At 43.6% G+C, this 27,254-nt stretch overlaps 1 pseudogene; it reads left to right on the plus strand.

The window, feature by feature from the left end:
• Positions 1 to 26,582, plus strand: LOC148812392 (GTPase IMAP family member 4-like; annotated as a pseudogene).
• The last annotated feature ends 672 nt before the right edge of the window (positions 26,583 to 27,254 follow it).

A 27,254-nucleotide genomic window follows, 5' to 3' on the forward strand; every position in this document is an offset into this window, starting at 1 on the left:
ATGCGGCAAACAACAACAACAGGTGGGCAGACGCCGGGGGAGACGAGGCGGCGTACTAGCGCGACCACGAAGGCGTCCGCACAGACCACCGCTGCCGTCTATTTTGTTAGCTAATGTTCAGTCACTGGACAAAAAGATAGATGAGCTACATTGTCGGATCAATGCGGAAAGGGACCTGAGGGACTGCTGTGTTTATGCCTTCACTGAAACCTGGCTGAATGCATGCGTCCCGGACACCGCCATCCAGCCAAAGGGGTTCACCGTTTACCGCATGGACAGAAACCACCAAGCAACCGGCAAACACAAAGGAGGAGGCGTCTGCTTCCTGGTCAACAGCAAGTGGTGCACCGACGTGAAGGTAATCTCTAAATCCTGCTCGCCGAATCTAGAACACCTGACCATAAAATGTCGACCCTTTTATTTGCCGAGGGAGTTTTCCGCCACTATCATCACAACCGTTTACATTCAACCTCAAGCCTGCGTGGAAGCAGCACATAGCGAACTCCACGACATTATCAACAAGCACAAAAACTCCCACCCAGAAGCCGTCTCAATTGTAGTTGGCGACTTCAACCACTGCACTCTGAGGAAAGTACTGCAAAAATACATTCAGCATGTCACAGTACCGACAAGAGGAGACAATATTTTGGATCACTGCTACACAACAATAAAAGGAGCATACAAAGCGCTTCCCAAACCGAGTTTCGGTAAGTCGGACCACATCGCTCTCCTGTTGCTTCCTGAGTACAAACAGAAGCTGAAGACCTCCCCCATTGCGAACAGGTCAGTGCGTTGTTGGTCTGAGGAGGCGGAAAGCAAGTTAATAGACTGCTTTGATAGTACAGACTGGGACGCATTCAGAGCTCCCGACACAGATTTAAATGAGTATACGGACGCGGTCACCAGCTATATTAAATACTGCACCGACATTTGTGTACCAGAAATGAAAATTAGGTCATTTCCCAATCAGAAACCGTGGTTCAACAACGACATTCGCAATAAAATAAAAGATAGATCCATCGCGTTCAAATCGGGGGACAAAGAGCTGTACAAGAAATCACGGTATGCATTAGAGGAAGCCATAAAACGCGCCAAACGGAGCTACAGAGTGCGGCTTGAAACGCAGTGCGCTGACACCCGGAGGCTGTGGCAGGGATTACAGTCAATCTCAGGCTACAAGGGCTGCAGCCAGGAGATTGACACGAACAAGGCATCCCTGCCTGACAAGCTGAACCATTTCTATGCCCGCTTTGATGCTCTGAACATGGGCAATGCTGAGAAGACCCCAAGTGTGCAGGGCGAGTTTGTTCTGAAACTCTCAGAGCAGGACGTGCAGAAGACTCTGAGCAGGGTGAAAATCCGTAAGGCTGCAGGGCCTGATGGGATACCACCTCGAGTCCTAAGGACATGTGCAGCCCAGCTGACCACAGTGCTTACGGACATCTTTAACTCCTCCCTGTCACAGTCCATGGTCCCCACCTGCTTCAAAAAAACCACTATTGTTCCAACCCCCAAAAAGGCAAAAGTGACATGCCTGAATGATTACCGCCCAGTAGCATTAACATCTGTGGTGATGAAATGCCTGGAGAAGCTGGTGTTGTCACACATCAACTCCTCCATCACAGAGTCCCTGGACCCCTTGCAGTTCGCCTACCAGAACAACAGATCAGTGGATGATGCTGTCTCCCTGGCTCTGCATACAGCCTTGGAACACCTGGACACTAAGAACTCGTATGTGAGAATGCTGTTTGTGGACTACAGTTCAGCATTCAATTCCATCATACCCAGTCAACTGGTGACAAAGCTCAGGGGATTAGGTCTGTGCAACTCTGTCTGCAACTGGCTGCTGGACTTTCTTATCGAGAGACCACAGGTGGTGCGGATAGGCAATAAAACATCAACACCACTCACCCTGAGCACTGGAACCCCACAAGGCTGCTGTCTGAGTCCAAGGTTGTACTCCCTATTTACTCACGACTGCACAGCAAGACACAGCAACAACCGCATCATTAAGTTTGCCGATGACACCACTATAATAGGACTGATCAGTGATGATGACGAGTCCACTTACATGGATGAAGTTGTACAGCTGCTTAGGTGGTGTCATAGCAATAACCTGGACTTGAACATAAAGAAAACGAAAGAGCTAATAGTGGACTTTCGGAGACACAGGCCATACACTCACAGCCCACTCAGTATTGATGGAATGGAAGTGGAAACAGTCACCAGCTTTAGGTTTTTAGGAATTCACATCTCTAAAGATCTAACCTGGACTGTGAACACTGACTCTATCATGAAGAAGGCTCAGCAGCGCCTTTATTTCTTGAGGTGCCTCAAGCGATGGGGGATGCCAATACATGTGTTGGTGAACTTCTACCGCTGCACCATCGAGAGCGTCCTCACCAACGGGATCACCGTGTGGTATGGCAACACCTCTTCGCGAGAAAGAAAGGCACTGCAGAGAATGGTCAATATGGCCCAGAAGATCATCGGCTGCGGTCTCACCGAGATTAAACAGCTCTATGAGGACCGCTGCCGTGGTAGAATTCTGGCCATCACAGAGGACAGTCACCACCCCGGGCAGGAGCTCTTCACCCCACTGCCCTCAGGCAAGAGATATAAGAGCATACGGACACTTACCACTAGATTCTTCAATAGCTTCTATCCACAAGCAGTGAGACTGGCGAACACATTTAGCCATCCCCCTCGGACCTCACCTACACCATCACCATCTACCTCTTTATGATTTCTTATCTATTGCACATCTCCAGTCATTGTTTACACGTCTGTATTGTTTACATTCAAACTGTCTACATGTTTACTTGCACATTGTCTATTGTTTGTACATTGTCTTGATGCACTGTTTGCACTTTGTCTTGTTTTTTACACTTGTTTTACAATCGAGAGACTTTCTGTGAGTAAGAATTCCATTGTACCAGTACCGGTTACATATGGCAATAAAGTTCAAGTTCATAAGGAAGGGATATGGATCTTGCAACTTCTTAAAAGTTGTAAAAGTGATTACCATATTGCCAGTGGTTTATATTTAAAACCTAAAGATTTTAAATTGAATCTTTCTTAAACAAAGGACATTTTTCACAGGAACAGCAGCCTAAATCAGTCGATGACTGTAAATATGACAAGCTTGTGATAAATTGTAAAGTGCAAAACAAAGTTGTATTGTTTTGGTTTTGTCTTCAACATCATATTAATAGGCATGTTATTTTTAGAGCAGCTGCCTGCCATTCACCACCAGCCAAGATGCCACGAGGTACATGAAATGACCCAGAAGTACTTAATGATACAGAAATATGGGGGGGAAAAAAAGAAGACAAGAAATATCCATTAACACGTGCATCTAGAAGCCAGAAGACGGGTGATGATCAGCATTTCAAAAGCAGACACTGGAGGTTGAATTCAAGTTTTAACAGTGATTGTCTATGTTTGGCTTCAACACAAATCATATTAATATGCTCACATTATTCATTTGTACAAAGTCCCCAATATTCATTACAGGCGACGTTCCCAGGAGTACACACGACCCAGCCAGAACGTGGCTAGCTGACGTGCAGTGGACCTCAGGGAAAGAACTCTTGCCCACACGGATGTCTCTGCTCTGAAAACCACTGGATAAAGGTATATGGCGGTCTGTTCTCAGCTGTTGATTTTGTGAAAAATATTGAATATGAAAGATTGAAGTGTCACTATTCAATGAAGTTCAGACATAAGTATTATGTTGAGAAGCTAGATCTGTTCTACTAATAGCTTTAGTACCTTAATATTGTACTGTTTGCTCTGGTTTTCAGACATCAGTACAAGATCATTGGTGGGTTAATTGATTTCTGGTAAGATTGGCCCCACGTGTGAGTGTGTGTTTACATTTCTATCTGGCATCCTCAAAAGATGGTTTTGTTTCCTTTTCTTAATTGCTCTTGATTACTAGAGTTTATTTGGCATGATACATTTGTGATAAATGCTTTTCTTTGTGAATAGTCTTATTTTAATCTACATAATGTCAATGAGTTAGTACCTTAAAGAACAAGCAGTAAAAGAAATGACATTTCAGGTTTATTAGCTAAAGTTTTTATAAGTGAACTGAGATTCCTTTACAGTGCAGAGACCCATCTTTAATATGCTGTGTGTGCTCATAATGGACTTGAAATTTGTTTTTGTTACAATGTAAAGGTATAATAAATAGATAATATACTCTATTTATCAAGACTTGACTATTTTAATTCCATACTTCCATTGACTGCTTTGGAATGCATTCCTTACAATTTTCCTAAATAATCATTGTCTCACAGTGTAGACCTGGGTGACATAACAGGGGTCAGGGCTGTGTTGACTGGAGGTTTGTGTAGACTGGCCATTGTCTATGTGAGACTGTGGGATCACTAGGGGTCCCCCCCCCCAACACCTGTAACATTGTCAAGTGGTATAATTACCTACAAAAGCTAAAGTTTCCTCCATTAAGGGGTCACTATTTGTTACATTCTGGCGGAACAAGAGACAAGATAAACCTCTCACTGTCACTGACGGAGCAGTCCGGGACACTCTATGCTAGATTGGACTATTGTCTTTGGAAGATGGGGTCACAGGTGATGAAATAGACCACAGTGGCAGTCCTGCCTAGCTGTTATATCACTGACAGACTCACCCACACATTGAGAAGAGAGCACTGGTTTCTGTGCAGAAAGCAGAACAACTCACTTTAACTGGTCAATTAGGTCTAATGAGTTTTATTGCCCTTGACATCTAACTTACTCCAGCCCCCCTTGTGGAAACAACCCCTAATTACTGTTCATGAGCTCCTGGCCACGCTTGTTCCCAGTGGAACCAACCTGGAGCAGCAGAACAGAGGTTTTTGTTTCTTTAAGTTGTCTGCTGTTGTAAAACAAGTCATCCCTTAGGAATAAAAACTCTCCCTCTAGTCTGGTTGCTATCTCCTTTATTTGCCCCATATTCCCAGGGCAAAGCAGCTGAGTGATCAAAAGCTGAACTGCAAGGAGCTGAATTTCACACTGGGTTACAACAGACCCTGGTGGGAGAATGGGCAGGAGAGGGCCGGTTGTGCTCCTGAACTAGTCCCCTCCTCTCCTACTCTCGTATTTGCATCACAGTCTATAAACTCCAGCCCTATTGCTTTTCTTCCAGTTCATTTTTTTTTAATACAGCTCGTAAATTATGTATACTCTTGTGAAGTATCAAGAAAGCACTTTTATCTTTATTTCACGTACAGTATACAGGAGACTGCTTGATAAAAAATAAATAAAAGCGCTATTCCCGACGGTCTAGTACAGTAACCACAACTCCAATAGCTTTAACTAGAGGAAGAAATCCATCTTCTGCTCAAAAGGAAAAAAAAACATTGAAATCATAAATCTCCAACACTGGCTGAAGACTCTGTGTGTCCGTGCTCAGCGGTTATATAGGACAGGACTCAGCGCGCAGCAGGTGCGGCTCATTGCTCTACGCTCCCCGTGCGGAATGCGCGTCTCCTCCTTCCAGACTAGTAACACCGCTGCATACATCCCTCTTAAATCCCAGAAACACAGAAACTCCGGGGTGTTTCTGTGAGTCAGTACTGGGTTTCTCTGTTCGAGGTTACAAGCAGAAACAAAAAAAGCGCTGAAAGCAGGAAGTTATTTCTGCTCGTAGGCACAAACGTGTAAAAATAAATTTTCTGATTACTAAACCCCTAATAAAATCCATCTAAGTCTCCCTTTCGTTCCCAATGCACATAACTGAATATAAACCAGTCAAGTTCAGGTACTTTTCTGATGTACAGTATCTGAATAGTTCTGGCGCGGCTGTTGTAACAAAGATACTTACGAACTTTTTTTTCATACGAGCTCTTGCCGTTTTTAAAATGAATATTTTTTTGAATTCGCTAAATCACACGAAACACCAGCATCACTTATCGTAAGCATCTGACCAATTACATTCCTGAATGTTAAACCCATTTAGCATTTATTTTTAACTTGTTTTTTTTTAAATTACACACCTGTTAACTTAGTCCGGATCGCGGTCACCGAGGACCACTCCTGTCTCCCAAGATGACACTTATTATTTTTAAGATAAACGCGTGATAAACAACGTTTGTTTGAAACCGCTCCACAAATTTTCTCACATGCACGTATTCTCAAATATCACCACAACAAAATCATAAAGTTTGTTTCCACAGACATGACACTATTATGCAATAAACCAATAAATTAATGAACTAGCAGAATCCCAATAAAAACACCCGATCACCTGGCCAGCCCAGCATGTCAATATCATACATTTTTACCAACAAAACCGCAAAAGCAAAAACCAGCATATATATATATATCCCATGTTTTTACCTTATTCTGGAGCATGATATATATCCAAAATAACCCAGACTAATTTATCTCAAGAGCTAGAGACTAGTAAACGTTACTGATTACGTAATAAATGTTTGAAGAACGAGCGCCAGAAATAAGGCGATTTGATTGGTAAAAACCGCTGTCATTCTTTGTATTTTCAGCCATTCAGAGCCCTTAGGGGGTGAGACTTCCTCTAGAAGCTTCAGGCTGCATTTTTAGCTGTCAATCATTGACTCAGAAGGGATAATCAATCAGTTTTTTGTCAGTTTCTTATCAGTGCTCCTTTTTTTAACACCAGAAGGCAACTCTGAGGTTTTTTTTCATTGCATAACAGCAGGTAAAGGCTCTCTAGCAGTGTCTTAAGGTTTTTATAGCAATTGCAATGGTTTTTATTCTTATTATTTTCAATATTTTTATGATTTTTTATTATAGGCGTGAAATTTCATTCCAGGTCCAGTCTTCACAAAACATGATGTAGAATTTTTTCTAATTGATCCATTTGTCCCAAATTTTTATCCAAGCTAGTAGCCACCTAGAACAAGGTTTTCAAATCATTCCCAGGCCCTTGACATGCATATAGTTGAAAACTCTGACCTCTGAAGACCAAAAAAAAATGTTCGCCAGCTGTTTTTTATGTTTTATTTTCATATGTTTGTCTGCTGAGTGGACACATTAAGAAATATAAGAAATTTGACTATTCACACTCAAAGCCAAGGGGGTTAGCTTCAATTTAAGACCTGAACCAGGCTCCTGCTATGTTATGCTGCAGAGATATAACAAATGTTTAAGGGGGAGGAAATTCCAGGCGGACATTGGCTAAATATGTCACTGGTAGTAAAAGGTTAAGTATTCTTGCCATTTTTAGCATATTGTAAGTGGATTTTTTGCAAACATTTTATTTTTTAAATCACATGAAACACAATCAACCCATTGTAACTTCACATTGATAATTCCTGAGCTTTATAACTGTGTATTATTTCTTTTTACCTTGTTTTAATATTTTTTTTATTATTTTTGCATTTTACAGAGCTTTTTAATATATTGTGAGCATTTTAGTGTCATTTTAAAATAGGACTATCAATGCTCCTGACTTTTAAACCTGTATTTATTCTGACATTATTATCTCCACCTGCAGATGAGGGAGGTATTTGATCTTAAATTTGTTGATTTGGGGGGAAAATATACATTCATTTCCTTGTATGTATCACCAGTGGGAAAATTGGCATTTTTGGATGAATTGCAATCTTTACTGCAAGGCCTTCAGACTGATATAGAAATGACTGGAGATTTAAATGACACATTTGATAAATCAGACAGGAACAGCATAACATCTAAAATGGCAGAACCCTCTAAAGTACTGAAAAATTTCCGGCACATTCATAATAAATAAAATTTATTTAATTTAAAGCATAAAATTTGCTTTAAAAAGAAAACCACAATTTGTACGATATCATATTTCAATATCGACGTTCAGATGAAGAATTTGAGGATTTGAATATCAATGGAGAGTACATTGATTTTGGGACAACGTTTGCATCTGAATAATCCTTCCTCCTGGAAAGAAGGAAAAAAAAAGTTTTGAGTCTCAGTCTTCAGGATCCCCCCCAAAAAACGTGCAAATTTGTTTCCGATGTATTTTGGATAAAGATATAACTCTCATAGAAGATACATTTTATCAGTTGAATGCAGTCGTTACTTTCGACTTTTTATATGATGATAGGACCTACATTTAGGGCTCAGTACTGATAACACTGCTGCTATTGATGGAGTAGAAATAAGTGATGTACTGGCAGTTTTTTTTCTGAGGCAAGAGGTCCTAGAACACCTCCTATAAAAATGTTAAGATTCAGAGCAAGAAATATTTTTCCACCTCACCTAATGCTATTGCATTAACAAGGCTGAAGTTTGCTTCTTATTCGCCAGCTGCTGCTTTGCGTTTTTCGTTCCATCTTAAATGCTGCTGCTGTGATGTTATGTCGTCTTTCGCCTGTAGATGGCTCTCTATAGTCATTTTTTAAAATACTTATCCGGATGTATTACTGTACATATCCTCAGTAAAGGGGAATATGTAAGTAGAGACTGTCCAAATTGCATTTTTGTATGAAACACATTTCAGAAACACAACTCACAATAAAACAAACTGGCATGTTATACCACGAGTAAATAAGACAAAGGCAAAACGTAAATTCACTGGCACTTTCTGCATATTTTCCGCGACCTTGCCTTCTGATCAGAAAAAGTATCAAACTCTTGCATTTTGCAAGAAATTTTAATATAGCAGTTTTAAATGGGACATTTAGAACATGGCATATGAGACTATATGGTTAACTGAGGATGAGCAGAGGGTGATCGAACCTACCTCCTGGTTATAAAAATGTCTAAAAATTCTGACACAGATGTGTGAGAGACAATGGAAAAGACTATCAAAATCCTGAACTTCAGGACATTGTACTGTACCGTTTTTTAAATACGACCCTCTGAACATGGCATGAGAGAATACATTGTCAAATGGTAAATGCAATGTTTGCTATATTGCTAGGGCCCTCCCTCCTGATTTTAAAATCGTCTCATATTTCTGACATCAAGGTGTGAGACACAATATAACAGACTGTCAAAATCCTGAACTTCAGGACATTTTATGATACCATTTGAAAAATATGACCCTCTGAGCATGGCATGTGAGAAAATGGCATGTGAGAATGCATTGGGAAAAGGTGAATGCAATTTCTGCTGAATGGCTATGGCCCACCCTCCTGATTACAAACTCGTCTCACAATTCTGACACTGAGGTGTGAGATACAATGTGACAGACACCATTAAATCGTGAAGTACAAGAGATTATACTGTTACGTTTTTTTTTCATATTGACCCTCTGGCATGTGAGGACTTGTAGTCAACAAAATAGCACACATTCTGCCAATTTGCTTTGTCCCTCCTTCCTCGTTACCAAAACATCTTAGTATACCGACACTAAGGTAGATGTCTCTAAATCCAGAAGTTAAGTTGTCAAAGTATATTGGAGTCAACCGATACTGATCAGGTTCTGCTGATGCTGAGCCCGCAGCCTTCACCATAAGGTCCAATTCTCCAAGCCTACTGACCTTATATGTCCATCCCTTCTCGTCAAAATTCGTATTTTCACAGGGTACCCTTCAGAAATTGCAGTATAGAATGAAAAAAACTCCAATAGATATCGGCCACTGTTGGCGATTTTCCTTTAAGATAGATAGATAATACTTTATTAATCCCGTAGGGAAATTGACAAATGATTCTCCAGAAATTTTACCGAGTGTATCACTTTCACTGAGACCGAGAAGTGTTAAGCTGTACATGAGTCTTTGTGGCTCGGTTGTTAACCAAAAGGGTGGTGGTTTGAGACCTCCCAGGGACGCTATGAGCCTTTTAATGAACACACCCTCTTCACTTCATTTCTCCACGGCCGGTCTTGTACCGCAATCAAATACAGAGCCCGTAGGGGGCAGTAAGCCCGCATATATAGCTCACTGTGTATATAATGAAAAAGCAGAGGTTAGTTTCTCATATGCATGTTGCAGAGCCTTACGCAACTCGTACCAACAGTTGGGGTTTGATCCCTGAACGGGCTATTAGTTGAAAGACCATTGTAAATGACGTTGTAGCGGCAATGCTTGTTAATAAGACAGAATTAAGTGTTGCTGGGCTTTCCCAAATGAGGCCCCATCTCTCTGTTCATCTCTGTGGTGCAGCCACAGAGAAGCTATTCATGCAGGCTGATTCAAAGATGTTTTCTTTTGATAAGGGACAGCTCCCAAAGGGGGATGCACTTAGCTAAGCCTGGCTATCATGATCAATGGTCATCCATTGGCGCCTATCTGTCTAGGGAGTGCCAGATGGACATCTGGACTGCATTCCTAAGTGTCAGGAGTAAGTGGCTCATATCTCACCTTGATCAACCAATCAGGGACTGGTAGGGCCGAGTAACCCACGTGGGACTCTGATGCCCATGGAACTTTCAGCCAATCGACGAGCTGAAGTTCCTCCAGGTAAAAACAGGCAACACAGAGAGCCTGAGAGATTCAGTAAGATTCAGGAGAATTCTGTGGACAATTCTAAAGGGAATTCAAAGAAGGCTCCCAAGGCCAGGACATTCTCGCAGCGCACCTCCTGACCATCCTGAGACTCAGCCCGGACAACCACGGAACGGCCAGTGTGTCCGAGTGCCAGAACTTTCCTTTGTTCTAAGAGTCTAGAGCGGAGGTTGCCAGAGAATAACCAGAGGATCCACCCGAGGTTAGCACCAGCAGCAGGCCTCGTGAACAGGTCGGAACTGTGGACAGCTGAATCACTATTCAGAACTAGCGCTTCATCAGGAACGAACCGGTCCTCTTCCTGACTTGCTGGGATCCACAGTCATCTTTTCTCCTGTGCACAAACTTTGCTAGTTAAAGCCAACACTAACTAGCCGGTCAGTGAGCATCAGCAGCGCACCGTCGCAAGCCGCACAGCACAGCCTGGCACGGAGCCAGAGAGCGCGGATTGGACAGCAACAAGCCTGCAGCTGATTGTTTGTGCCTGCAGGAGATATGGATCCCCAGAGATTGGATGAGTATTCGACTAAACTGCATTACAGCTCGAGAATTCAATTGTTATCCCAACCAGTTGATATCAATTTAATTCCTAAGAGTTATGTACTTGTTTTGAGTATCTAATGTAGAAGTTGTAACCAAGTTCATTTATGAAACGGTCTTAATGAATGATATACTGAACCTATGTCCTCTTGATATGTGTAACACTTCGTAACTGACTGAATATATATCTTTTGTATTCTGATAACCCTCTCGATAAGATCTGTTAGTTTTATATGCATATTTTATGTATTAATAAATGTATCCTCGTGTATTAGTACCTGTGTGTGTGCGTTGTTTGAGTTATGTCGCATGGTTGGATTCTAAAGCCATCAAAAGAATCAACTTTGTGATTTACTGCTACAATTAATAATTGTCTCAGTAAATGCCCAAACCCTACAGAACTGGTGCCTTCAGAGAGCCACTACATTTACATTTTGGCTATGGCAACGTTACATTTTTTGGTGTCCCTGGGCCGGCTATGATTACATTTTTGGCGTCCCTGGGTGGGCGTGGCAAGACTGAAATGAATCAACCAAGCAGTATAATTCATATAAAACGCCGCGGGTTTCGTACACGATAATACAGTGTGCTGAAAGCCGAAAGGAAAAAGGTTCCCCTTGCTCTTTATGCAGTACTTGAGTGTTTTGTGATCTTTTGCAATCTACCGGGTTGATTGCATACTTGATCTTGTGGTTTTCTGTGGTAAAACTGTGATTTCGTACTTAAAAGTAATACTCTTTAAGTTTAACGATGGTTGCTAAAAGGTCTGAATTCGAGTCGCTATTAAGCACTCTCTCTAGCAGCGACAAGTCTGACCACGATCTCTTCCATATCTCCGTCAGCGGAGAAGCTAGAAGAATAAATCTCCATTCTCTGAGAGAGCTAGCGAAGGACATAGAGAGATTTGACCCCGCAGTGTCAGAGAATAATATCGAGACTTATATTCAAGACCTCAGGTATAACCTGCAGTACCTGCCAAACGCCACAGAACAGGAGAAAGTGTTTCTGGTCAGGAAAACTAGCAGCAGAGCTGTACATGAGTGGATGGCTAGGCAGATGAAAGAAGTCTGTAATGATTTTGAGGAGCTGTGTCAAGCACTTATCGAAGAATACAGTGCGTTTATTGACCCGACTGCCGCGATAGCCGCCGCTCTTAACATTAAGCACGAGAGAGCAGAGTCCCCTCGCGAATATTACGAGAGACTTAGAAGAACTTATTTTGCAGGGCGAAATGATGAGGGTTGCGAAGAGAACACACATTTCAAGGGTTTATTCATTGCGAATCTCCACCCATCAGTCAGAAAGATGATCTTAATGCATACAGATGCAAAGACCATGAAAGTGACTGATATTAAGAGATTCGTGCAGAAAGCCTGGGAGTATGATGTCCAAAGTCGCTCTGAGCAAAAAGCGGCTAAAGCGACTGTGTTCGCCGTCAGAGCCAGCAGGGTTAACTCCCTCCTGCTCGAAGGAGCACAGGCTCCTGAGCTGGCTAAGCCCCGTTCCAAAGCATGCACACAGGACCGCACCCAGCGTCCTAAGTGCCATGAGAACACCAGGGGAGGGAAAGGGCTAGATAAAGCTGAACAAAAGGATTCAGTAGCCGCCCGCCTGGCCAGGCTTGAACAAGCTTTATTAGGACAGGGACAATCGCTCCCCAAGGCTGCCGGAAGCGTGAATGAGCTGATACTCTCCACTGGAGGAGGCGGAGACCCACCCCCTCCAACTTCCTCAGTCTATCTGATTGAGCAGAAGGGTTCCTTCCTTGATGAGGTCGGCCTCTCCCAAGCGAGTGCTGACTCCACCCCTGAAGTCACAGAGCAGGCAGTAAAACAGAGAGGAAAAGCAGGAAGCTTTTACCTCGAGGCTGCCATGGGAGATGTCTTACCCAGTGAGACACTGATTGACACTGAGGTTGAGAGGTGTTTGATGTCACACGGCAAGCTCAAACGGGTTGAAAAAGAAAAGGGCATGCGACTCAGAGTGGAACCTTTGGTGGATCACCAGAAAGGCAAAGTGTGGAAACAGGTCAAGGCTCCTAAGCCTTCTGTACAGAAGGAAAGGGGGGCCAAGAGGCAGACTGTGCTCACACAGTGCCCACCGAACACAGAAGCCTATGTGGAGATTCCTTCTGTTCCCTCTGGGCAAGAAATAAAAATATTTTCTTGTTCCCCGGATATACAGGGAAGTCGTGCCCTGGCCAAGGTCCCAACAGCCTCCATGCCACAGGAGCGGTGCTCCGAGCAGCCGCCTGATCCACCAGGTAAAGCACACCCCTTTCACATCCCTAAAGAGGAGCAGATCTCCCCACCTGGCGATGAAAAGGAGCTTTCCCTGTGCACCCTGGCACCCAAGAGGGGTCAGGACCACCACCCCGCAGTGGTGGAAGGGATCCAGATGGCAGGAGAGCAGGTTGGTGATGTAGCCCTCACCCTTAGCCCTGAGAGGTCCTCTATTAGTGAGGATCTGCTTGAGCAGCTGTCACGGGGCCACCGCCAGGTGCCCCTGGTGCAACATTCACAGGTTAGACAGGAGGTCCAGCTGGACGCTGAGACTACTGCGCTGTGGACACACCTGATCCCAGATGCCGATTCCCTCTGCTGTGACCCAGGGAACCTGCAGTCAGGTAACATTATTTCTCACAACTACCAGGTAGTGAGTGAGACTGACCTGATTGTTCCTGCCTCAACGGCAGGGTTGCCAACACACCCAGTCCCCCGGAAGGGACAGGGAATGAAAGCCGAGCCGGTTTTCTTACAGCCACCAGCTCAGTCTGTCAGTCTGAGTCTGACCAACAGTGGTTCAGCCAGACTGGAGCTGGATGGTCAAGCCACCCGCCTGCCAGTGCAGGACATCGCAAAGAGGGGTGTCAGAATCCCCGCCTGCACTGACATGGGCCTGGTGGGTGATAGCGAGTTCGAAGACAGTGAACTAGCTATCTCACTGCTGGGGCAGCTCCCTGAACCCCTAGCGAGGGAAGGGGGGAGCGAGCAGGTGTCCTACACCCACGCCCAGCTAACGATTGTAAACATGCCGATAGAGGGATTCCTCAATCAGGAGGTGTGCAGGGTGGACCTGAACAGTGAGAATGGGATAACAATCCCAGATCACTCAGGTGCTCCAGATGACCACTCAGCCGAGGGTCAGGCATGCTCCACCGCTGCACCACCCCCAGCGGGGTTCCTAGAGCACAGGCATGAACAAATCAAAAAAGCAGATGCCCTGGAAAAGGAGGAGCAGCATCAGCAGCTGCGTCAGATCTCCCCAGATTTCCAGGATGTTGGTGCCCAGGATGCCACATGGCATACTGAGAAAGACACCATGTACACGCTGCGCCAGCTTAGAAAGGCAACAGTCACTCAGAAGGAGATGACTGGGATCAGCCACCCTAAAAGACTTTTGGGAGGACTGATTGCTGCCACCACTGTTGTGCATTTGCTCTTTTTGGTAGGTTTGTTTGTTACTGGCACTCTCACCCTGACTGCCCCAAGAAGGCAGGGGTCAGAGATGCCAGAGGGTAGTGACAGACTGTATCAACAGCAGCAAAAGTTGGAAAGCTTAGGGAAAACCCTACAGGCAACTTCCTATGCAACAGGGTTAAACCTTATTCCCCAAACAGTGGACATGATTGCCGGTGTTATACAGTGGGTTTATGCTTGTGTGCAACAGGCCAGAATGTTGACACAAGACCTGTTAAAGGGGTTTAGTGCCACTGTAGCCAGTCTAACCACGGCACAATTCCCAACCCACTTGATTCCACTCTTCTCAGTAGAGGAGTATGTGACATTAACCCCATCGCTCATAGCTCACCCAGAAGGCAATCCAAGATTGAATTCGGTTCCAAATCTTGAGATGGGTATGGCTACCAAAGCTATCCATTGACTGTGTCTAAACGATTCACCAATGAAGGGTGTAAAGCTACTAATGGGCAGAGGGAGGTTAATGAACCCCATGAAGAGCAGGTGGGAAGTAAATGGCTGGTCAACACACCACATTTAACTGATACTATGACTTGTGACAGGCATGATACAGCTACCACAATGCAGCTACCTAATCAAACAGTTCCTGTAAGTTCCCGAGGAGGCCCTAGTACAGCTTGGTGACTTAACACTGTACGGTCTAGAACCAGACAACATAAGACCAAACTTGAGGTCGTGGATGCCTTCAGGTGCCACACTATTGAATTGGATAGAAATCCAAGAAACAGTTAGCCCTGAAGAGGTACAGGTAGTTAGTTTGCTTTAATGGAACAAACCTCCAAACCACCCTGGCAGGTGCCCAACACAGGTGTTGTGGTTCATCAGGGGGGCTGGGAACAGGAACCGGTGTTATTGTAGCACTGCTGCTGGGAAGCTGGATCATGACTGACAGTGTACTCTGAAAGCTGTACTCTTACATCAAGATGTACTCCGGGTAGCATGAATGAGTCAAAGGTAGCATGTCAAAAGAAAGGAAGTGACTTCTCCCCAAATATCTACTACAGAGGTATCAGATATTGACAGTGAACTTTCTGATGTGTAATGCCTAGACTGAGACGATGTCTCCTACCGTGTTTATACATACTCCAGATGTTATTCATCCTGTTTGTTCCCAATGCTGGTTCCGGTATGAATTCTCGAGGAGGTAATGTGGACATTTAAGGTTAATGTTCTAATGACAAGGGATATCACTTAACTCTGTTTTGTTTTGAAGGCAACAACGCCTCAGGACCTCGTGACCTTCAAAAAGGGGGGATATGTAGCGGCAATGCTTGTTAATAAGACAGAATTAAGTGTTGCTGGGCTTTCCCAAATGAGGCCCTATCTCTCTGTTCATCTCTGTGGTGCAGCCACAGAGAAGCTATTCATGCAGGCTGATTTAAAGATGTTTTCTTTTGATAAGGGACAGCTCCCAAAGGGGGATGCACTTAGCTAAGCCTGGCTATCATGATCAATGGTCATCCATTGGCGCCTATCTGTCTAGGGAGTGCCAGATGGACATCTGGACTGCATTCCTAAGTGTCAGGAGTAAGTGGCTCATATCTCACCTTGATCAACCAATCAGGGACTGGTAGGGCCGAGTAACCCACGTGGGACTCTGATGCCCATGGAACTTTCAGCCAATCGACGAGCTGAAGTTCCTCCAGGTAAAAACAGGCAACACAGAGAGCCTGAGAGATTCAGCAAGATTCAGGAGAATTCTGTGGACAATTCTAAAGGGAATTCAAAGAAGGCTCCCAAGGGCAGGACATTCTTGCAGCGCGCCTCCTGACCATCCTGAGACTCAGCCCGGACAACCACGGAACGGCCAGTGTGTCCGAGTGCCAGAACTTTCCTTTGTTCTAAGAGTCTAGAGCGGAGGTTGCCAGAGAATAACCAGAGGATCCACCCGAGGTTAGCACCAGCAGCAAGCCTCGTGAACAGGTCGGAACTGTGGACAGCTGAATCACTATTCAGAACTAGCGCTTCATCAGGAACAAACCGGTCCTCTTCCTGACTTGCTGGGATCCACATTCATCTTTTCTCCTGTGCACAAACTTTGCTAGTTAAAGCCAACACTAACTAGCCGGTCAGTGAGCATCAGCAGCACTCCGTCGCAAGCCGCACAGCACAGCCTGGCACGGAGCCAGAGAGCGCGGATTGGACAGCAACAAGCCTGCAGCTGATTGTTTCTGCCTGCAGGAGATATGAATCCCCAGAGATTGGATAAGTATTCAACTTCACTGCATTACAGCTCGAGAATTCAATTGTTATCCCAACCAGTTGATATCAATTTAATTCCTAAGAGTTATGTACTTGTTTTGAGTATCTAATGTAGAAGTTATAACCAAGTTCATTTATGAAACGGTCTTAATGAATGATATACTGAATGTATGTCCTCTTGATATGTGTAACACTTCGTAACTGACTGAATATATATCTTTTGTATTCTGATAACCCTCTCGATAAGATCTGTTAGTTTTATATGCATATTTTATGTATTAATAAATGTATCCTCGTGTATTAGTACCTGTGTGTGTGCGTTGTTTGAGTTATGTCGCATGGTTGGATTCTAAAGCCATCAAAAGAATCAACTTTGTGATTTACTGCTACAATTAATAATTGTCTCAGTAAATGCCCAAACCCTACAGAACTGGTGCCTTCAGAGAGCCACTACATTTACATTTTGGCTATGGCAACGTTACATTTTTTGGCGTCCCTGGGCCGGCTATGATTACAACGTGTAACAGATTTATCCAGCTGGCTTTTATGTTTCATACTAAATTGCTATCTTGAAACCAAAATAATTAGAAATATGGAACACAACTGTTGTTCCCCATGAAGGAAAGCTGTTTTACACTGACGTCACTCCCTTTTATTTAATCCAGATTTTAAAAACAACTCCGCCCTATCAAAGGAAAATGTTACACAAAAGTTGGAAAGCACACTCTGAATCCAGATGTATATTTGATTTCCGCAATCCGTTCAAGGCTGCCTATGTTAATCGTAAGTGTATAGATGAAACATTTAATATATTGTTCAGTTTAAATCAAAATGCTTTACTACTACAAGAGAGAAGTATAGTATGGAGGATGCGACAAATGTGTGATTTCTTGGAAGAAAACTACTTTTCTTTGCGTTCGAAATTAATCGAAACAATTGACACACAAACCCTTTGTCTTTTTTAAAGAGATTATATCTTTAAGCAGACAAATGTATGAAATGTGTTTTTTTTACCTAGAGATTTTGGACAGGGGCGATGTATTACTAGTAGAGGCTGCTGACTAATTAACACTGTACTGTCTGGAGATCAGCTCCATTTGCAATAAAAAAACGTGCGTAACAAAGCTGGAGAGCAGCTGAACTTGTGCTCAGTAGTCAGTATGGTGCTGAGGGTTCAATACTGGCGTTGTTGTACAGTATTAGCACAAGCTGCACAGGCTCTGAATCAGACCATTTCAATTAGTCTGATTAGTGCAGGACAAGTTAATGTAGAATTATTGCTTTGTCTGTCAATTGTTTGTATATAAATGAATGTCTCTGATAACTTAATGTTAGTTTTTAATTTAGTTTTAGTTTTACGATGTAGGTCATGCGTTGATATATGACATGTCTCATTCCTGATTCAGCTCATGCTCCATAGGAGAGAAGAGATTCCTCCTGTTTCTCGTACAACCATATCAGAACAAAAGCCCATGTCACCCAGCTCTGATTCAAGATCGAATTACATCTTCAACATTTTGTTTTTGTTTCTGATCATTATTTTCTTCAGTTATGATCGATATTGAACTTTTTCTAAATAAAACAAAAACAATCAAACATGCAGGCAGATTTTTTTAAAAGTATTAGGAGTTGACAGGGCGCTCCTTCGGAATAGTCGTCAGAAAATGTGAGAAAAGGAAAGTTATGTAAACTCTCACACACAGCATTAAAGATTGGAATCTGATCATAAAAAAATAGCTGTCTCCCCGTCGGTAATCAAACCCCAGTTTCCCGCGTGACAGGCAGGGACACAAAAAACTTTACTAACTAGGAGCGCTTGCTAGCTATTAGGAGGCATTTACTCTTAAGTATGTAACTGTTTTGGGTTTCGACTTTAATTTTCCCAATACCAGTTTTTTACAAAAGTTAAGGCACACGGCACATGTGTGCCACATCACGTCCGAGTTTAGTGACAACTACCTCAGAGATTGTAAGCTGGGTAGTTTCAGATCAGATCACTTTTTTTATCAAAGGTTCAAGCAAACCCGAATACTTTTGCAAGAGACATTTCAGAATCCCAGTCAAATCCAGTACGATTGCTGGATACTTCGAATTCGACTGAACTATAGCACAGATCTACAGTCCACCATTAGAATACTGTGGGTGTGTTGTATAAGCCACACAGCCAAAATAGTTCTAAAACAGGAGATGCATCCTCGTTTAGGAATGTGGTATAAAGTGAAATGGTCTGGGAAGAGTCCTACGTTTGAACAGTTCAAAATAGACATAAAGGGGTATTTAGGGACTCTTTCGAAATGTAAGAACAAGCTGTGCGGACCTTATCTTTATTTACCTTGTGGAATCGTTTTTCATAAAGTGTAATTGTATTATAGCATGTGCCCCTGATAATTTCTTGATACGTTATATGTGCTCTTGTTTGTATTGTATGTAGTTTTGTTGTTCAAATAAAACGTAAAAGACACAACTTTCCGGATGCGGCTGCTGTAAAAATAAAATGACATCAAGGGTGCTGTACGCAGAGGTCTAAAACCTGCTCCACAGAAGATCTTTATCCAGAGGTGTTAAAGAAGTCGAGATCTCGCCATGAGAGGGGAAGCATCTCAGAAAAAGCAGGTGCAGTCAGTTCCACGGTCATAACGCCACTAAGTCGGGCGACAAGAGCAAAACCCACCCGGCTTCCTCCGAGCAAGTAATGAGACAAAGAGACAGGGTACAGCGGGTAGTGTGGCCGAGCGGTCTATGGCGCTGGATTAAGGTTCCAGTTTCTTCAGGGGTGTGGGTTCGCATCCCACTGCTGCCAGGTGCTTCTGTCGAGACCCCTTTCAGCTGACTTCAGACAAAAGGGAGGGAGCTGCTTTTTGGCAGTCTCTCGAGAAACTAAGCAAAGTGTTTAAAGATGCTTTCTCAGCTTGACATCAAGGCACAAAACAAAAACCTTCTTACGTCCTCTCAACCCAAAAGCGCTTGGGATTTGCCCGTAAGGATAAATTCTGTACAGTAAGACAGGAAGAAAGGCACCGCTGGGAATCGGACCCAGGATTTCCTGTTTACTAGACAGGCGCTTTAGCCAACTAAGCCACGGCGCCGGCAAAGTGCCGTCCTTTGACAGCCACTTGGACACGTCTCAACTGCTCTGAGACATCTGCGTTCGGTGTGCACCGAGCCTGCTCGCCTTGCAAGTAGCCTCATTTACATGCGATAGCTCCACCACTAAGAGAAAGGATGAGAAATGGCTTTTATCTGGCACTTTTCTTGTCAGAGTATCTCAATCTGCTTTCCGTGTACAAGATGATGTCCAACTCATGTAGCTAAAGACGTAGACGACAGTGCTCCACTGAAATCTTGATCTCACAACCCTCGGCATGACTCCGCTGTGTTCTGCTTTAGACAAAGTGGGGAAAAGACTTCTTTCATCACACGTCTTGCACTGTTTACGGTGTTTGCAGTGCTCTTTCTTAAATGAAAACCAGGAATCGGCACCATATGAGGTGAGACTAGATAATATTGGAACAAGTAGCCTCGCCATTCCATGCATGACGTGAGCAAAGTGTAATTCCTGTCTTTATAGTGTGCTTGTTAGATACTTAGCTGGCACCCAGAGCGCTTTAAATCCGGGAGTCAGCAGCCCAAGACAAGAGAGCTTCCTTCGTCTATGTTTTTTGCGTGAAGGGGGGAAACCATGCATGTGCTGCAAACGATCTTAGTATCGAAGTGCCGTCCCACATAACCGATCCGAACAATCTGCTTTACAGAGGAGCACTGCCGGAGCTTTTCGTTGGCAAACTGAAGACCAGGCCGACCTCTTCTGTGACTCTTGAACACTGAATCTCAAGGTTGTGAATTCAAGCTCCACGCTGGCGGGAAATTCCATAGGTAATGATCACATTTTCTTGCATGCTAATCAAAAGAAATATTAAGAAACTTTTCCCGATACCAGTTTTTTACAAAAGTAAAGGCACACGGCACATGTGTGCCACATCACGTCCGAGTTTAGTGACAACTACCTCAGAGATTGTAAGCTGGGTACTTTCAGATCAGATCACTTTTTTTATCAAAGATTTAAGCAAACCCGTGTAGTGGCAATGCTTGTTAATAAGACAGAATTAAGTGTTGCGGTGCTTTCCCAAATGAGGCCTCATCTCTCTGTTCATCTCTGTGGTGCAGCCACAGAGAAACTATTCATGCAGGCTGATTTAACGATGTTTTCTTTTGATAAGGGACAGCTCCCAAAGGGGGATGCACTTAGCTAAGCCTGGCTATCATGATCAATGGTCAACCATTGGCGCCTATCTGTCTAGGGAGTGCTAGATGGACATCTGGACTGCATTCCTAAGTGTCAGGAGTAAGTGACTCATATCTCACCTTGATCAACCAATCAGGGACTGGTAGGGCCGAGTAACCCACGTGGGACTCTGATGCCCATGGAACTTTCAGCCAATGAACGAGCTGAAGTTCCTCCAGGTAACAACAGGCAACACAGAGGGCCTGAGAGAATTCTGTGAACTTTTTCGGACAATTCAAAGGAGAATTCCAGGGCAGGACGGCCCAGGAGCAGAAGGCTCCCAAGGGAAGGACATTCTCGCAGCGCGCCTCCTGACCATCCTGAGACTCAGCCCGGACAACCACGGAACGGCCAGTGGGTTCGAGTGCCAGAACTTTCCTTTGTTCTAGGAGTCTAGAGCGGAGGTTGCCAGAGAGTAACCAGAGGATCCACCCGAGGTTAGTATCAGCAGTAAGCCTCGTGAACAGGTCGGAACTGTGGACAGCTGAATCACTATTCAGAACTAGCGCTTCATCAGGAACGAACCGGTCCTCTTCCTGACTTGCTGGGACCCACAGTCATCTTTTCTCCTGTGCACAAACTTTGGTAGTTAAAGCCAACACTAACTAGCCGGTCAGTGAGCGTCAGCAGCGCACCATCGCAAGCCGCACAGCACAGCCTGGCACGGAGCCAGAGAGCCCGCAGGAGATCTGAATCCCCACAGATTGGATGAGAATTCAACTTCAATGCATTACAGCTCGAGAATTCAATTGTTATCCCAACCAATTGATATCAATTTAATTCCTAAGAGTTATGTACTTGTTTTGAGTATCCAATGTAGAAGTTATAACCAAGTTCATTTACGAAACGGTCTAATTGAATGATATACTGAACGTATTTCCTCTTGATATATGTAACTCTTCGTAACTGATTGAATATATACCTTTTGTATTCTGTTAACCCTCTCGATAAGATCTGTTAGGTTTACATGCATATTCTATGTATTAATAAATGTATCCTCGTGTATTAGTACCTGTGTGTGTGTGTTGTTTGAGTTATATCGCATGGTTGGATTCTAAAGCCATTAAAAGAATCATTTTGTGATTTACTGCTACAATTAATAATTGTCCCAGTAAATGCCAAAACCCTACAGAACTGGTGCCTTCAGAGAGCACACTAAATTTAATTTGGCGTCCCTGGGTGGGCGTGGCAAGACTGAAATGAGTCAACCAAGCGGAATAATTCATATAAAACGCTGTGGGTTTCATACACGACAATACAGTGTGCTGAAAGCCGAAAGACAAAAAGTTCCCCTTGCTCTTTAAGCAGTGCTTGAGTGTTTTGTGATCTTTTGCGATCTACCGGGTTGATTGCATACTTGATCTTGTGGTTTTCTGTGGTAAAACTGTGATTTCGTACTAGTTTAACGATGGTTGCTAAAACACACATTTCAAGGGTTTATTCATTGCGAATCTCCACCCGTCAGTCAGAAAGATGATCTTAATGCATACAGATGCACAGACCATGAAAATGACTGATATTAGGAGATTCGCGCAGAAAGCCTGGGAGTATGATGTCCAAAGTCGCTCTGAGCAAAAAGCTGTTAAAGCGACTGTATTCGCCGTCAGAGCTAGCAGGGTTAACTCCCTCCTGCTCGAAGGAGCACAGGCTCCTGAGCTGGCTAAGCCCCGTTCCAAAGCAGGCACACAGGACCGCACCCAGCGTCCTAAGTGCCATGAGAACACCGGGGGAGGGAAAGGGCTAGATAAAGCTGAACAAAAGGATTCAGTAGCCGCCCGCCTGGCCAGGCTTGAACAAGTTTTATTAGGACAGAGACAACCGCTCCCCAAGGCTGCCGGAAGCGTGAATGAGCTGATACTCTCCACTGGAGGAGGCGGAGACCCGCCCCCTCTCCCTCCCTCAGTCTATCTGATTGAGCGGAAGGGTTCCTGCCTGGATGAGGTCAGCCACTCCCAAGCGAGTGCTGACTCCACCCCTGAAGTCACAGAGCAGGCAGTAAAACAGAGAGGAAAAGCAAGAAGCTTTTACCTCAAGACTGCCATGGGAGATGTCTTACACAGTGAGACACTGATTGACACTGAGGTTGAAAGGTGTTTGATGTCACCCGGCAACCTCAAACGGATAGAAAAAGTAAAGGGCATGCGACTCAGAGTGGAACCTTTGGTGGATCACCAGAAAGGCAAAGTGTGGAAACAGGTCAAGGCTCCTAAGCCTTCTGTACAGAAGGAAAGGGGGGCCAAGAGGGAGACTGTACTCACACAGTGCCCACCGAACACAGAAGCCCATGTGAAGATTCCTTCTGTTCACTCTGGACAAGAAATAAAAATATTTTATAATAGACCTCTAAAGTTATCCGTATAATAGACCTCTAACCATATACGTATAATAGACCTCTAACCATATACGTATAATAGACCTCTAAAGTTATCCGTATAATAGACCTCTAACCATATACGTATAATAGTCCTCTAAAGTTATCCGTATAATAGACCTCTAACCATATACGTATAATAGTCCTCTAAAGTTATCCGTATAATAGACCTCTAACCATATACGTATAATAGTCCTCTAAAGTTATCCGGAACTCCAACCATATATGTATAATAGTCCTCTAAATTTATCCGTATAATAGAACTCCAACCATTTACGTATAATGAACATCTAATCATAGACATATAATTGACGTATAACAATAGACGTATATTAGAATTTCATTCTAGACGAATTGCAGACCACATTTAGACGTCTAAGGTATGCGTTTAATAGACGTATATTATATGTCTTTTGCCCACTGGGTTGTTTCCCTCTCCCACCCCTCTCTGTGTACAGTAGAGGCTCCCACTCCTGATTTTAAGTCTTAGTGTTGCTTTGAGTTTCAATGTTAATTCTGAGGAACACTGAGGTGTCAATATCTAACTGGTCTTTAATGATGACTAACTGTCACTGAGGATGTTGAATATTTTGCATATATGTGGTTCACTATCTTCACCCTGTCAGTGTGGGACACTCCCTTCAGACTAAAGAGAGTAGGTTTCTTCTGCCTGTCAGTGTGGGACACTCCCTTCAGACTAAAGAGACTCAGTTCCTTCAGCTTGTCTGTTTCACTGTTTTTAAACTAACATTATGCTAGTTCTCTTCAGTGTGGATCACAGTAGATAGTTTTTAAGCGGTTTGAAACTATACAACACCGAGATTTCCCAGCCAGGTGGTTGAGTCCCAAACATTTCTTTATGAAATGTGACATTTTAGACTCACTACTGAAGAATCAGGATGGACTGAATGATTTTACAGTTTTTTACATGTATTTTTAAAATAAGGTGGTATATAGGTTCATTCTGAATACCGGAGTCCCATATGTGTCTGAACTGCCATTGGACACTCAGAGTGTTACAGAGCCCTCCAGAATTATTGGCGCCCTTGGTAAAGATGAGCAAGGAACACATTGGAAAAAATGTCTGTGTTGTTTATCAGATGAGAGAAATCTAACCTTTCAGTGAGGTTAAATTATTCTAAGAAAAAAAATCCTTTTGAAAAATAAACATGTACTATTGAAAGAACAGTTAAAAATAAAAATAAAAATATAATTTATATAAATTGTAAGTGTTGTGGGAAATCCTTCATCCAAGGAGCAGGACACAGTCTTTGTGGATTCAGTTGTTTTATTGAGCTCAATAATGACATCAACGCGCGTTGGGTCTGCCCCGCAGAACAGACAACACTGCAAGGGTTTCCCAGCTCTTATATACATTATGATCTCAGGAAGATGTTTTGTTTCACTGCTTCATGTGTATTCATCTTGCCCTTTTGATATGTAGCATGAGTTGACCCGTTGGTCCTGTCCCAAGTCCTGTCCTTTGATGTGTAGCTGTCCTTTGATATGTAGCATGAGTTGACCAGTTAAGTCCTGTCCTTTGATGTGTAGCTGTCCTTTGATATGTAGCATGAGTTGACCAGTTGGTCCTGTCCCGAGTCCTGTCCTTTGATGTGTAGCTGTCCTTTGATATGTAGCATGAGTTGACCAGTTAAGTCCTGTCCTTTGATGTGTAGCTGTCCTTTGATATGTAGCATGAGTTGACCAGTTGGTCCTGTCCCGAGTCCTGTCCTTTGATGTGTAGCTGTCCTTTGATATGTAGCATGAGTTGACCAGTTGTTCCTGTCCTGAGTCCTGTCCTTTGATGTGTAGCTGTCCTTTGATATGTAGCATGAGTTGACCAGTTTGTCCTGTCCCAAGTCCTGTCTTTTGATGTGTAGCTGTCTTTGTTGGAGCTGCTTAAGATATGCTAAGACAGCCGACACATTACACAATGTGTTTGATTTAATACAGTAGTGTCGAATACAGATAAATTATATATATATATTTTCCATCAATAATATATATATATAAGTGTTTTATGTTCCACTTCATAAGAATACAGAATAAGAATGTTATAAGAATACAGTTTGATTAACATTAACAGAACATTTTTGTATACCGCAGAGAATACACCGAAAAATAATCTCAATAATCTGTGATTTTCCTCTCTCACAGGGCAGGGACAATAGAAAAGATATAGAAACGTTTTTATCATAAATTTTAAATGGGATGAAGAGTGAAAATACCTGTGATGAGAACCTTATAATGTAAATAATCTGTGATCTTTCTCTGCTGAGACTCCTCATCCACTGCAGCTCATCTCAGTGGTGAGTTTCTGAAGAGGAATAATCTGTGATCTTTCTCTCTGACAGGGGAGGGACAGGTGGATTCCCATGAGGCACCACAGTGTCTCTCAGAGATCAGGATCGTGCTGCTGGGGGGACGATGGTCTGGGAAGAGCTCAGCAGGAAACACCATCCTGGGCAGAGAGGTGTTTGACACTGAGAGAGTAACTGAGGAGTGTGTGAAGAGACAGGGTGGAGTAGCTGTGAGGCAGATCACTGTGGTCGACACTCCAGGCTGGGATGAGTGGCTGATGAGGAGTGATCCACAGAAGATCAGGCAGGAAATTGTAAAAATTATGTCTCTGTGTTCCCCAGGACCTCACGCTCTCCTCCTGGTGATTGATCTGGACTCAGATGTAGACTGGAGATCAGTGAAGGAACATCTGGAGCTCCTCAGTGAGAGAATGTGGAGACACACAATAGTGCTGTTCACCTGGGAGGACACACTGAGACCCATAATCATTGAGCAGCTCATTAAGATAGGAGGAAAAAAGCTCCAGTGGCTGGTGGAGAAGTGTGGGAACAGGTATCATGTTCTCAACTACAAGAACAGGGGCGACTGCACTCAGGTCACAGAGCTGCTGGAGAAGATAGAGGACATGGTGGCAGGAAACTATGGGCTGTAATTCACTACTGACATCAAAGAAATAAACACTGAAATAGAAAAATATATTAAACAAAAGTTGGTGGAGAGACAGAGAGAGACAGAGGAGCTGGGACAGAGGATTGAGGAGGAGAGACAGAGGAGCTGAGACAGAGGGAGGAGGAGAGACAGAGAAAGACAGAGGAGCTGAGACAGAAGTATGAAAGAAGGGAGAGAGAGAGAGAAGAGCTCAGACAGAGGTTGGAGGAGGAGTGGAGCAGCAGAGAAGAGGAGCTGAAGGAGAAGATGAGAAAGGAAGGAAGAGGAGCTGGAGAAAGAGACAGAGGAGCCCAGACTGCCTGTCAAGAGGAGGAGCAATAAAGATCTTGAACCTCCTGCCAGTGAGTAAGATTGATACTGTATTACTGAGTCACTGATCTTACTGGTCATCAAACTAAGAGATTCAACCATCTTGTGTCCTGTTAGGAATTAAAATAATACTGTGCTCTGCTCTGTATTACTGCATTACTAACACAGTGGCACACAGATCTGTGTCTGTTTAAATCCTCTGTGCTGTAATTGAACCCTTTTCTATCTGTGAGATTAGATTTAATCCATCACACAGCAGCTCAATCTCTGTAATCTGTTCCTCAAGACTGACCACACTCAATCAATCAAGGTTTATTGATCAATGCACGAACAGTACAGCACGCAACGGTGTTGTTGGTTATTGAAATGCTTTGTCCGCGAGCTCATTAAAGGCTCGTTAAGAGGGATGGAAGAGTTGGAGGACAGGAATTTATAGGGGTTAACATTAGGATACAATAGATTACACAATTGCAATTTACAGATTGTGCGGAACTAACACAAGAATAGGAGGTATTTAGGTATTTAGGTGTCTTGACAGTAGTAGGGTACAGGGTAGGAGGTATTTAGTGCTCTTCATAGGTGTCCTGAGAGTGCCAGTGCCCCCTGTTAGTTCAAGGAGGTAACTGCAGGCGCCTGGGTGTTCAGCAGTCTTACTGCCTGGGGGAAGAAACTGTTACGAAACCT

The sequence above is a fragment of the Atractosteus spatula genome (assembly GCF_055471065.1).
Source record: "Atractosteus spatula isolate fAtrSpa1 chromosome 10 unlocalized genomic scaffold, fAtrSpa1.hap1 SUPER_10_unloc_3, whole genome shotgun sequence".
In the NCBI taxonomy this organism is placed as follows: domain Eukaryota; kingdom Metazoa; phylum Chordata; class Actinopteri; order Semionotiformes; family Lepisosteidae; genus Atractosteus; species Atractosteus spatula.